Below are 14,169 nucleotides of genomic sequence, written 5' to 3' on the forward strand. Positions count from 1 at the left end.
ATTTTATAACTCTGCCACAGTTTATTTATCCATTCTACTTTTCATGACATTTAGGGTGTTTTCAGTTTTAAGCTATTAAGATACACCTGTTATGAACATTCTTGAAGTGCCATATGCACTGATTTCTCTCTCTTTTTTCTTTTGGCTTTTTAAGTTTTTATTTTAATTTCAGGTAGTTAACATACAGTGTTATATTAGTTTCAGATGTACAATATAATAATTCAACACTTCCATGTATCACCTGGTGCTCATCACAAATGCACTCCTTAATCCCCATCACCTGTTTAACCCATCTTCCCACTCCCCTTCCCCCGCCCCTCTGGTAACCATCAGGTTCTTCTCTATAATTAAGAGTTTGTTTTTGATCTGTCGCTTTCTCTTTTTTCCCCTTTGCTCATTTGTTCTGTTTCCTAAATTTTAGATATGAGTGAAATCAGATGGTATTTGTCTTTCTTTGACTTACTTATTTCCCTTAGCGTTATACTCTCTAGCTCCATCCATGTTGTTGCAAATGGCAAGATTTCTTTTTTTTTTTATGGTTGAATAATATTCTAGAGAGAGAGAGAGAGAGAGAGAGAGAGTGTATGTGTGTGTGTGTGTGTGTGTGTGTGTGTGTGTACATATCTTCTTTACCCATTCATCCACTGATGGACACTTGGGCTGCTTCCATACTTTGGCTATTGTAAATAATGCTGCTATAAAATATAGAGATGCATGTATCCCTTTGATTAGTGTTTTTGTATTCTTTGGGTAAATACCCAGCAGTGCAACTGCTAGACCATATGGTTGTTCTATTTTTAACTTTTTGAGGAACCTCTGTACTATTTTCCACAGTGACTGCACCCACACTGATTGCTCTTGAATATTTATTTACCTTTTATTGGAATTGCTGGGTGATAAGGTAAGCTTATATTTAATTTTAGTAGATACTACCAAAAATTTTCTAAAATGACTGTGTTATTTTTCTTACATGTTAGTAATATATAAGTTCCAATTGTCTTATATCCATAGTAAAATTTGACGTTATCACTCTAATTTTAGCCATTAATAGGTACGCAGAGAGATCTCATTGTTTTACAGTTTTTTTCTCTTTGTAGTTTTATTTTACATTTCCCCAATGATTAATGTTGTTATGCACATTTTTGTATCTTACTGATCAGATGAATATCCTGTTTGGTGAAGTGCCCAGTCAAGTTTTCCTCATTTTCTTCCGGCTGTTGGAGTTCTTTTTATAGTCTTGATATGAGTTCTTTGTTGGGATATACATTGTAAATATCTTCTCCCAATCTATGGCTTGCCTTTTCATTCTTAGTGGTATCTTTTATCATATATATATATTTTTTGGTGAGCTGATTCCAGTTTGTTTAAGTTTATGACAATCAGGAAAATGGGATTTGAGATATACGGAGATTTCTTCTCTAAGTATTATTTTTTACCATAAATCAGCACTTAGGAATCATGCAAATTCTGAGACCCTGGGAGAGCTTAAGCAATATTTTGTTTGACTATTGTTAAAAAATAGTAATATTTTAAAGAATAGTGCTCCTTGAAGCACTACAATTCTTTACCGATAATTTAACCATTATTGTGGAAAGTTCCATTTTGTGAAACATTTAGATCTCCTCCATTCTACATTATTTTATTCTACATGGTATAGTTCTAAAATGTTTTAGGGACGGTAGCTATAAATGTAATTACCATCATTACAATAATGAATCACAGAGTAATCTTAACAAAACAGAGCTGCTGTTACATTGCTAAATTCCTACACCCAACACACCCTGTATTTTTAGACTCTGCAGAACACACAAGACCTTCCTTCTAAGAACTTATATTAGACATTCCAATGGCATCCAGACATATAGACTTCTATACTAACTTTAGACACAAGTAAATAAATATAGTCAAATCTATATCAACTGACATTTTGTCACCGAGAACATCCTATAAAAGAGTGCTGCTAATGTTGCCCTATTTTTTCCCCACAGTTCAGTTGCCTTGACTAGTAAGAATTAGAGTAAGTGGATGTGTCAGTTTTTTGTTTGTTTGTTTTTTAAGGTAGGGATAATTTTAAGAATGACATTATAAAAATAAGAGACAATATTTTTTGAGTTCCTGCTGGTTTCTAGGTTTGCTTTAAATGTTTTACAAGTATTAATTTATTTTATTGTTGCAAAATTCCTATACCTTAATTATTACTACTACCCCATTTTATAGAAGATACTGAGTAATGTGCCAAAGACTGCATACTTGTAAGGGGAAGAACCATGGTTTGTTTGCTGGGCAACCCAGCTCTTTAACTCAGGATTTTGATGGATTCTAAGAAGCCATCTTACTTTTGTACATATCTGGAATTACCAAAATCCTGAAGGTTTTGGTATTAACCATAATTTGTTCTTCTGAAATTTACACATTTTGAGAGCCTGACATGAACATTTGTTGATTGTGAGATAGCAAACTGATGGCTGTGCACTTGACAATTATTTTTAAAAATCTAAATCTAAATGCCTTTATTTCCTGGAAAACAAAACAAGTTTTTATATAAAGAAAAGCTATTTTTCTTGGAAAGTAAAAGAAACTATTCAGGATTATTCCATGGTCCTTGCTCTCATCATAGTTCTCATGTAGACAGCATCAGTTTTAAAAAGGCTTCAAAGACCTGCAAAAGAGAACATTCTCCTCCCTGTTACTCTTTAGAGGAAGATGATAATCCTGTGGACATATTTGTGGGACTTCACTAAAATACATTTTACCAGGCTCAAATCCAAATTTAAAGAATCTGAACCTATATCTCTAGGGGATGTGATTCAAAATCTCTACTTTTAATAACACACTCCAAGTTATAAGCAGTCAGGTTTAGAAACTATGGTTCCTAAAATAAAGAATTATCTGAAAGTTTATACCTAGTTGAGGGAGGAAGATGTACATGTATATATTCTGTAGAAAATAATTGTAAGTAGTAAAATAAATATGGGTTTGTGTGTGTGTGTGGGGGGGTGTGTGCATGCACACACTCAATCTCTGATTTCAAAACCAGTTGGCTCTGTGCCCATAGAAAGTGACTCAGATTCTTCAAATCTTAATCTTTTCATCTGTAAAATGGAGGTTATAGCAACTCTATCAAAGATTATGATAATTAAATGAACACAAGTAAAGCATTTAACAAAGTTCACTCAATGTTATCTGTTTTAACCACTGTAATTTATAGTTTACTAAAAAACAATGTTGGTTAAGATCAAATGAATTGTATAGACTATATACTTTATAAACTTGTAAAGAAACAAAAGGTTCAAGGTAATTTTGTTAAGAGGATACTAATTCAGGTAAAAGAAAAAGTTGAGTTGGGGATTGTTTATTAAAAACCAAAGTTAAAGTGAGTGCAGAGGTTCAGAAGAAGAAAATGACAAGAAATTCGTAGGGTAGACTCAGTGAAATTCCCTCCTGGCTATCATCAAGAATAAAATATAGGATTCTTATAATAAAGGTGCTCTACTGATATAATAAATTCAGAAGGTGAATTGTACATACACATTCCATTATTTTTTTTTAAAAAAGGAAACACATTGGGAAATTTAAAAACAATTTCCCCCAGCATTCCCAACTGGCTTATATTGATCTGGTGGTTTGCCTTCTAAATTGCAAGGTGGTTGACTGCATGCATAAGAAAATTGGCCCATACAAGCAGACCTTAATGCTTAAAAATGTTCTAAACATTTATCAAACGTTGACTACAAGTTAGATACTGCTTCAATTTCTTAAACTGAAAGCATTTCCCTTGATTTCTATGTTCTGTTAGGGAAAATTTAAGATAGTCTATTTCTGTGGTTGAGATCATCTGTGTTTTTTTTTTTTAAAGAAAGTTTTTATTATAACTCCTAATTAATTTGAATCTCAAAACCTATGTAATATACTACAAAGCTAAGGAATACTTGCCTCTAGTATTTATTTTGGGGAAATTAAAGGGTTTAGAAATAGAAAAATGAGATTCGATGAATTAATACAGGATGCCTCGGTTTTAATTTATTGTAGTTTTCCATTTTATTAAAGAAGAAAGTAATTAAGCATTTTTGTATTACCAAACAGCTGCATGTAAAAAAATCTTTGCAAAAAATGAAAATACACATATCTCTTAAAATATATAAAAAATTTTGTATTCTCATCTCCTTAATAAGATTTAATGTGCTTGTGTATTCTCTGAAGACAAACTCTTATTCACCTAAATATAAGTGTAATCATAATATACATTCAATATTTGTTTCTTGTTTCCCACTTTTATAATATAAAATATTTCCCATTTTGAGACATGGCCCTCATTGCTGTCCTTTTTAATGGCAAAACAAAATTCCATGATTAATGGTTAATATCTTGTGTTAATCATAGGTATATTAAGAGAAACCCAATAAAAATACAGAGAAATAGTCTGCAATAGCCTCTTAAATACTGACATTTTTCACCATTACTTGTTTTGAAACCCAGCTATATCATTAGTTGCCAGATTAATAGTCTCTTTAAATTATGTTAAAGGTAATTAGCCTAAAATCTCTGCATATACAAATGGCCAATTATGATTAAGTGGCTTAAATGAAATCGGCCTGCTTGTAAAGGATGGATCAGAACAAGACGAATTCTGAGATGTACAAATTCAAACATTTTAATGTTTTCCGTTGTTACAGTTCTCACAGGCATCTAATTTGGTTTTGAGGTATTAAATCACATTTAAGCCTTATAATATGAATGCAAATGAAGTCTGAAATTAATTTAGTCTTAACATAGTCCCACTGATTTGCCTTCCCAGAACACAGGAACATATTGCTCCATTAGGTACCAGGCAGAATGACAGCAAATGACAGAAAATTCTAACACGCACTTAAATTTGATCATAAAGCAAAGAAAAAGAGGTAGAAGCAGATGAAACAAACCTAAATCAAGGAATTGTATATTGGCAACATGCACGTTCACTGGAGACTTTGTATCTCAGCCCTACTGTGTGGTATCCCAGACTGGAGCCCTGGAAAGATTTGTATAAACTCCCAAAGAATACAGCTCCAGTGGCCCGCAAGCTGAAAGCAAGTTGTAAGAATAGTTTGTAGAATAAGTGTTAAGCTATCTGACGTGGTAAACACAGACCGACATGAACTGTCAAATGTAGCAAATAAAGCAGACAGATGTCCAGAAATATGCTGAACTAAAAAATACTATTAAAACAGAACCAGCAGATAGTAAAGTGAAGTAGAAGACTCAATCTTGAGAAAAGGTGTTTGCAGAATTTGAGAAGAACCTATATTTGAAGAATTTAAAATAAAACCCCCATAAATTCATTTTCGTCATGAACACTCAGTAATAGAAATGATGTGTGTATAATAGTACATGTACATGTGCAAAGGATGGGAGGAAATCAGGCCAGGCCCTAAAGCAGGCAGGCATCCTAAGCTGCACTGAACATTCATTTACATGTCACTTTGGTTGGACTTGCACAGAGCACTGCATGTATTGCCAAGTGTTATGGACTTAATTGTATCCTCTCAACATTCATATTTTGAAGCCTTGATTCCTAATACTTCAGAATGTGACCGTATTTGGAAAGAGGACCTTAATAGAGGACATCAAGTTAAAATGAATTCATTAGGGTGGGCCCTAATCCAATCTTCCTGGTGTCCTTTGGAGAAGAGGATGGGAACACACACAGACACTGGTGATACAATAGCACAGAGGAAAGACCATGGGACGACAGAGAGAGAGGCCATCTGTAAGCCAGGAAGAAAGGTCTCAGAAGCCTCCAAATCTGCTGTCACTTTGATTTTGAACTTCTAGCCTTTAAAAGCGTAAAAAAAAAAAAACCGAAACACACTTCTGTTGTTTAAGCTACGCCATCTGTTGTATTTGGTTATGGAAGAAACTACTAGAATGAAGTACGAGAAACTAGTACTATGAAACTACTAGAGCAAGTTAGGCTGGTAAAAGTGTGGCAGGAAGAAGGAAGCTGCTCCCTTCTGAATATCTGCCAAGACATGGGAGAACCTCGGCTCTGAAAGTGAGGGAGGGGCAGGGGCAAGATGTACACAGGACCCAGTTAGGGTCACTCTGACGTGATGTGGAACGCAACCCACACACTGCAACAACTTCTGAGCTCTCTGGTCCGGGGATAAAAATCCAAAACAATATTGACTTCTACCGAGAAAGGATTTTACTTTATTTTTGTATCGAGTGTGAAGCATCTGGGGTATTCAGGTGATAAGAGCAGCTGGGAGGTGGAAATGGCTCTGAAGATCAACACTAGAGATACAAGATTGGGTGCTATTTTATAAGATTAGTTTTTTAAATTTTCATAAAATATATATTTAGCTATTTGGTAGTTCTAACCATTCCTAAGTGTGCAGTTCACAGACATATTCACGATGTTGTGTAACCATTATCACATCTAACTTTTCCATCACTCTCAGCAAAAAGTCTGGAAACTCCCCCTGTCTCCCTCCCCTCAGTCCCTGGTGACTTCTATTTTACTTCCTGTTGCTATGAATTCGCCTATTCCAGGAAGCTCATATAAGTAGAATTATACAATCTTGCATGGGACTAATGTTTGAAGGCCTGGAAACAAACAATGCCACTGGAAAAATCTCGGGAGGGGAAGGGAGGTAATGACCAGTGTTAGGGAAAATTAAGGAAAAGGCCCAGTAGTCTGGCTCTCCCTTATTCGAATAATACATACTATCTTTACCCCTCTTCCCATCTCCCTGATTTCCTTTCCATATCCTCACCAGCACTTGTTCTTGTCTTTTTAATAACAACCATTCTAACAGACGTGAAATGATATCTCATTGTGGCTTTAATTTGCATTTCCCTGATGATGAATGATGTTGAGCACCTTTCCATGTACCTACTGGGCATTTGAATATCTTCTCGGAAAAAAATATCTTAAACATTTTTTTTAAGTTTACCCACTTATTTTGTGTGAGAGAGAGAGCATGCCTGCACACATGTGAGCAAGGGAGGGGCAGAGAGAGAGGGAAACAGAATCCCAAGCAGGCTCTGTGCTGCCATGGTGTCAGTGCAGAGTAGGATATGGGGCTTGATCTATCCCACCAACCCAGAGATCAGACCTGAGCTGAACCCAAGAGTCAGTCATACTTATCCGACTGAGGCACCCGGCGCCCTGGAGAGAAAAATCCATTCACATCCTTTGCCCATTTTTTGAATTGGACTACTTATCTTCTTGCTATTGAGTTGTATGAGTCCCTCATACATTTTGGATAGTAACCTCTTATCGGATGTGTGGTTTGCAAATATTTTCTTCCCTTACATAGGCTGGCTTTTCATTTTGTTCATTGTGTCTTTTGCTGTGCAGAAGCCTTTTAGTTTCATGTCGTCCCATTTATTTACACTTGCTCTTGTCACTTATGCTTTAGGTGTCACATCCAAAAGTCACTGCCAAGATTGACATCAAGAAGCATTTTCCCTGTGTTTCCTTCTAGGAGTTCTATGGTTTCAGATTGTACACATAAGTCTTCAATCCATTTAGAATTTTAGTATGTAGTGTCAGCTTTTCTCTGGCAATTAACCATATATGAACCTTTTACATTCCTTGTATTTTTAGTAAAGTACTTTAACTTTCTTTTCATAGTTTATTTTTTTCCCATGTATTTATATCTTGTGTCTACAAGCATAATGGTAAGCACTTTGAGACTAAACCATATTGTACAATTTACCTTCCCATCATGCCTGGATCAATGTTTTGCACATATTAAGAAACTGATAATTTTCTTTTGTCTATTTGTTTTCTAGAAACTAAGGATGCAAGAGAAAAATCTCTACACCAAAAGAGAGAAAAAGACACAATTTCTTTGTTTGGCAATGTGACCATGAGCAGGCCACTTGAAGAATTTTTCTAGCCTTTTGTTATTGTGCCTGTTACACGAATATCTGATAATTAAAAAGATCCTTGTATAATTTTACAATTCAGAGTCTAGTCTGTTTTAGTTAATCTTAACTAAACACATTATAGATGGAATCTTAAAAATCAACAAGTATGTACTTTAAAAAAAAATGATTGCAAATTGCTCTAAGTAAATACGCATGCAGATTATGCTTTCTTCCTTAACAGTCTATTCAACAAATTAAAGGTCAGAAGGACAGTATTATACTCTCAGCCCAATTCATGTTCTGTGAAAATGAAATATACTGACGTCCTATATTCTACTGGGACACATGATCTGTACCTATTTTCAGCCCATGGCTCTTCACACTCCATTGTTTAAAAATAGATCAGTTCTGAACTTTGGAGACAGACTCAGAAGGGCATTAACCTCTTTCTCGACAGTTAAGTTTGCCATTTTGCTCTAATCGAATAAGTATAAATCTGATCATGTTAAAAATAGACCTTCTTACTTTGTACACACTCCAACAGGCTCCCATAAGCAGAGGGGTATAGTTCACTGAATTTTTTTAATTAGTTTTTTTTGTTTTAAATATACTGCCTGCTTTTGCTAAAGCATTCATCAGTCTCATGATCATAACATTTCAATGCCAAATTTTGATGCTAAGACATTGTCTCCAGAAAGCTGGCTGTTAAAATTAAGGAAAGGCTTTATTAGCAGATCGTTTGGATACATTCCAGAAGAAATGAGACATATGATAAGAATGGGCACTCCCTCTTCTGTGTGGCCTAACATCCTCTGAATAACCCTCTCATGGCACTCATATACAGTTATAATTGATTATTTAAATTTCTGTCTCTCACTAAGCTGCAAGAACTATGAGAGCTGGGACTGTATCTTATTCTTCACTGGATCAGAGTAATACTTCAAATTAAATTTTCCTGTGCACTTACTATGTGCCAGGTGCATTTCTAATTTTTTATATTTTTTACTAATTTAATCTTTAAAAATTTTTTTAATGTTTATTTTTTGAGAGAGACAGAGACAGAGTGTGAGCTGGGGTGAGGCAGAGAAAGAGGGAGATACAGAATCCGAAGCAGGCTCCAGACTCTGAGCTGTCAGCATAGAGCCCAACGCAAGGCTCGAACTCATGAACCATGAGATTATGAACTGACTCAAAGTCAGATGATTTAACTGACTGAGCCACCCAGGCACCCCCACTCATTTAATGTTTATAACAACTCTATGAAGTAGTTAATCTCACCATCATCCACATTAAAAAATGAGGAAAGGGAGGGGCGCCTGGGTGGCGCAGTCGGTTAAGCGTCCGACTTCAGCCAGATCACGATCTCGCGGTCCGTGAGTTCGAGCCCCGCGTCAGGCTCTGGGCTGATGGCTCGGAGCCTGGAGCCTGTTTCCGATTCTGTCTCCCTCTCTCTCTGCCCCTCCCCCGTTCATGCTCTGTCTCTCTCTGTCCCAAAAATAAATAAAAAACATTGAAAAAAAAAATGAGGAAAGGGAAATATATACAAGTTACTAAACAACCCAAGTCATACATATAGTAAGTTGTGGGGCTCGATTTAAATGGGGCTGGTGGAAACAGGGCCATGCTCTTAACTGTGATGCTGCATAGCCCCTTCATAGTAGTTTTTCATTCATTATTTGTTGTACAACTGAAAGTATACATATGACTATTAATGGCACTGAGCATATCATAAAAGGGATTTAAACTATTCAAAACAATAAAACTGAATACAGAGCAGTTGTGGGAAAATAGGAGCATATTATAAGTGAATGGAAGGAGAAGCAAAAGCTCTCTAGGTAGAGCCAGGTCAAATAACAACTGGAGGGAGGGGAGGTTTCTAGACATCACCTAGGTTGGGCTTTGCAGACTCAGAAGTTTGACCAGACACAGCCACAGAGCAACTAGAGATCGAAGATTATAGATAATGCATACATACATCATAAAATAATAGCTTTAATTTGAAATGCCAAGTTTCTGAGACCATCTCAAAGTTTTTCTCAGAAAATTATAGTTGTTCCGGTCCATGTATTTTAGTTCACAGTGAAATGAAGATAATTTTTTAAGACGACTTTACAATCCCTCCTCAGAATGCTGACAATTGTAGTGGAGCCAGTGCTCAGGTCATAGTGGCCTGAGGACGGTCATGCAACTTCATTTGCCATCTTTACCTCATGAGGTGGCTCCTACTTCGGTTTGGATAGGGAACTAGCAACATTTGTTCCACGAGCCACTGACAATACTCTAGTAAGACTAGGAACAGAATCTTAAAAAAAAATATTTTTGTCTATTCTATGGATGTTACTAGGTTATAGAAATTTTACAGAGTATCTATATACCTTCTATAGTGATACTCTATTAAAATGTCCCCTTATCCCATCCTGACAGCACTAAATCACTAATAAAAATACCCTGAAGAAAGTGAAAAGTAAAAACATCCATGAGCAAAAGAGGACCTTTTGGCATATCGTATACACACAAGAATCAAAATCACAGAGTCGCCTGGGTGGCTCAGTTGGTTAAGCGTCCGACTCTTGGTTTTGGCTCAGGTCATGATCTTAGGGTTCACGATTTTGAGGCCCGTGTTGGGCTCCGTGCTGACAGTGCGGAGCCTGTATGTGATTCTCGCTCTTTCTCTGTCCCTAATACACTCATGCATGCTCTCTCCCTCCTCTCTCTCAAAATAAATAAATAAACTTAAAAAAAAAATTCAAAAACATGGAGGAATCTAAAGATACCAGCATCCTTTTGTTATACCTGAGAAACCATATTTTCCATACTATAATGGAAAGTGGTATTAAGAGAATTCTATGGCCAGAGCACTTCATAGTTCTGGGCATCACTTTTTATCCACATGAACACTACTGTTTTGTTGACAAAATGTTCTCTTTGAGCTCTAACAATCAATGATTCTTTGAGATGATTTGCCAAGTGTGAGATTAATACTTTCTTTGCATTTGTTTACTTATCCAACAAGTAGTTATTAAATATATACTGCCTAGGGACTGAAGTTATGGTGGAAATCAAGAAAGACAAAATCCTTGCCTTCTTGGATCCAAGACGATACAGTGGATGTACACTGCAAAAAGGCTTATATTCAGAGAAGGACTTCAAGAGAACGAATTCAGATAAACTTCTCAAGGAGGGCCTCTTTGGGAAGGTACCATTTTTATGGAGACTGGGACAATAAGAATGAACCAGATATTTGTTAAATTTGTCTTCAACATATGAAAAGATAAATCACCTAATTCATGACACAGAAATAGAAACAAAAGAGTGTACTTGATGAAGTAGTGTTTTTGTAGTAACTGCTAACTGAATTAATTTGCATATGCATGGTATAAGATTTTTGTTAAGATCGTAGGTCATGCAAAAGAAATTCCTTCCGCCATTTTACATCTTTGGGAGTCTTCATATTTAAAAGTATTCAAACACATTAAAAATAAACTGGGCTATAAAATGGATAAAACATAATAATGGCTTAATTGATTATGAATATAGAATAATTTTCACATTCCTTAACATTGCATTTTATGTTTTTACTCAATAGGTCTTTTGCATATGTTTTTGAGAGTCTGAAGGCTTGACCTACCTTTCATTTCAACGCATTCCTGAGTACTCTGACTTATGTTAGGGTAGAAATCACTGCTCTTTAGTATACATTAGCATCTCATATTAGGTTACATAGTTTCATAAAAATGAGCCTTCTGTACAATAAAGTATTTTAAGTTAAAACTCTTGTTGCAATATAAAATTGTGGTTGACTCAAAATTGAACATATGATTAGCAATTATATATGTTATATATATATATATATATATATATATATATATATATATATAATATAGCAATTATATGGTGTGTAGTGTATGCCATACATATCTTATATTTTTACCTTTTGTCACAAAATACATATCAAATAATCCAGCTTTCCCCTTCCAAGTATTCTACTTTCATTCATTTGACATTGATGGGGTCAGTCATTCAATGTCTTCTACTGTGCCGGGCACTTTCTAGACACTAGAAGCACAAGAGTGACCAAAATATGCCTTTGCCAAGTTGATGCCTCATCTTCTAACTGGAATGAAGCTTTTGATGAAATAATGTAATTTATTACTTTAAAAAGATTTCTCGCGATCTACCACGATGACTTTAATACAGCGGGTACATAACACTCTAATTTAATAGGGAGCAAGATGTATTTCTCATTGTTCTTATTGAACTTTTCTCTGGCTTTTTTAGATTCATGTTTTATTTGAATAATGACTCTTGTTATCTCTCTGCTATGTGTTTCCTTACTTTCTTGACCCATCTATTTCCTTTCTAATAAAGTCTTACCTCAGTATAACATTAAATTTATGCTTTTGCCTGATTCTGATGCCAGAAGTGCAAAAACTGAAAAGCAGGGGAACAAATGCAGAACATTGTTTTCACGTTTTTAAGGTGTTAAGTGTCTGAGCACGCCATGATTCCACTTACAAAATCTCTATTTTTATTAAGTAGTCACAATTCTTACTCTGTTTTTCATTCATAATTCTGTTAAAGGCCATTCAGTCAGTAAATATTTGATGAGTTCCTACTATACGCTGGTCAATAAAGGTATAAAGATTAAGGCATAGCCTCTATCCTCAAGAAAATCATAGTCTTAGACAAACAATAAACCGACAAATGATAAATACAATGTTAGAGACAGAGCGGTCAGGAAAAATTTACGAAGAAGTTCACGTGTGGTAAGAGTGTTTAACGGGAAGTGGAAGGTAAGCTGAGTGGAAAGGAGTGAAGATACAGTAGCATGAGGAAAGGCAATGAGGCGATTCACAGTACTTTCTCTTTTCCCCAGAAAATTATGAACAGTTTCCTGTTGATGAAGTGTTAATGAAAAAAAAAAAGTAAAGATGAAGACAGGGCATGGAGCGTCTCATATGCCATGTCAAGGAGCTTGGACTTTTCCTACAGGGGATGGGAGATCATGATCAGGTTCTAGGAAGAGAGTAGAGTCATGACATTTGTGTTCTATATCAGTCAGTATGGTGGCCATGTGATAGTATCCGTTTGAACTGAGGTCAAAAGCAGGGAGAAAAGCTGTGAGTGAACTTCAGAAGTTGAATTAAAAGACACCAAGACTCTGGACCATGGTGTTTGAAAATATAAGGAAACTGGACATATGTCTTCATATGGCTGTGGATGTTAGGTAGTGGGTAAAAAGGAAAAGTGAATTTTTTCCACTGAACATCAGAGTAAATTAATGTGTGGCAAGAGGAAGGGTAGTTAATAAAATGCACATGGTTAAGAAGATGCACTTGTTATTCTGATTTCACACTACAATGAGTATCTTCAGCACAGGGGAATGCTTCCCATTTAAGCACGAAACTTCTTAGGCTTCATTTTTACACTCACTTTTTCTGTCCGCTTTCTGTATTCCCTCAATGACATTTTACGCTGGAATCCTAACATTTTCCTGCTTCTTTGAAATATATCCTTAGTTTTATCATATCTTCCTGTCTTGATTTAGTCTTAATCTCTGATACTGTCTCTTGGTTACCTTTGTTTCCCTGCTATGGCCTCTCCCATCCTGCCTCTGAATTCCTCTGGGCCCTTGAGAACCCAGCCTGGCTCCAGTGTCCTGAGCTTCTGCCTTTTAATGAAGGGGATTTGAATTTAAAGCAAATTCTGTAATCCAACAAAGAGATAAACCAAAGCACACTGATATATATTTTTTAGAAAACTATACATTATTTTGTTTCTAAAACTACAACAAAGAATGGAGTTTGAATGGTGTTTCCCAAAGCAAAACAATTTGTGATAGTCTTACTTGAGGTATTTGTAAAGAAAATAAGCTAATCAACAGCACATATTTAATTCCTTTACTGAAAAACTCTTAATTGATAGTTTAAGGCTCAAAAAAAAAAATACAAATAACTTTTAGGGGATGCAGAAGCTTGGGAATGGTTATAAATGGTAAAGATATTAGTTGTAATGAAAATATTTATTGAGCATTTGATATATGCTACATGCACTAGGGATTTCAAGAGAAATTTAAAATATAGATAAGCCTTTGGTCTTAAGGAACTTTCAAGACCAAAGTGGAGAAAACAAATGTGAAGCAATAATGATAACATAGACAGAATGGATACGGAGCCCACAAGAGCTGTAGACTCAGGGCATTAGGGGGTCAAAGAAAAGAAAGATCAAATCTAGCATGGAAAATCAAAAACAAGTTATGAATAAAGAAATATTATTTGAACTAGATTTTGCTAACAGATGAGAGACATTTCT

General features: G+C 35.5%; 1 protein-coding gene across 1 annotated transcript in view; it reads right to left on the bottom strand.

Annotated features, from left to right (window-relative positions):
- The window catches only part of HCN1 (hyperpolarization activated cyclic nucleotide gated potassium channel 1), a 391,050-nt gene that overhangs the window by 56,336 nt on the left and 320,545 nt on the right, over positions 1–14,169 (bottom strand). The window lies entirely within an intron of this gene.

Source organism: Panthera pardus, unplaced genomic scaffold (assembly GCF_024362965.1).
Source record: "Panthera pardus isolate Hobbes unplaced genomic scaffold, ASM2436296v1 HiC_scaffold_2, whole genome shotgun sequence".
Classification (NCBI taxonomy): Eukaryota; Metazoa; Chordata; class Mammalia; order Carnivora; family Felidae; genus Panthera; species Panthera pardus.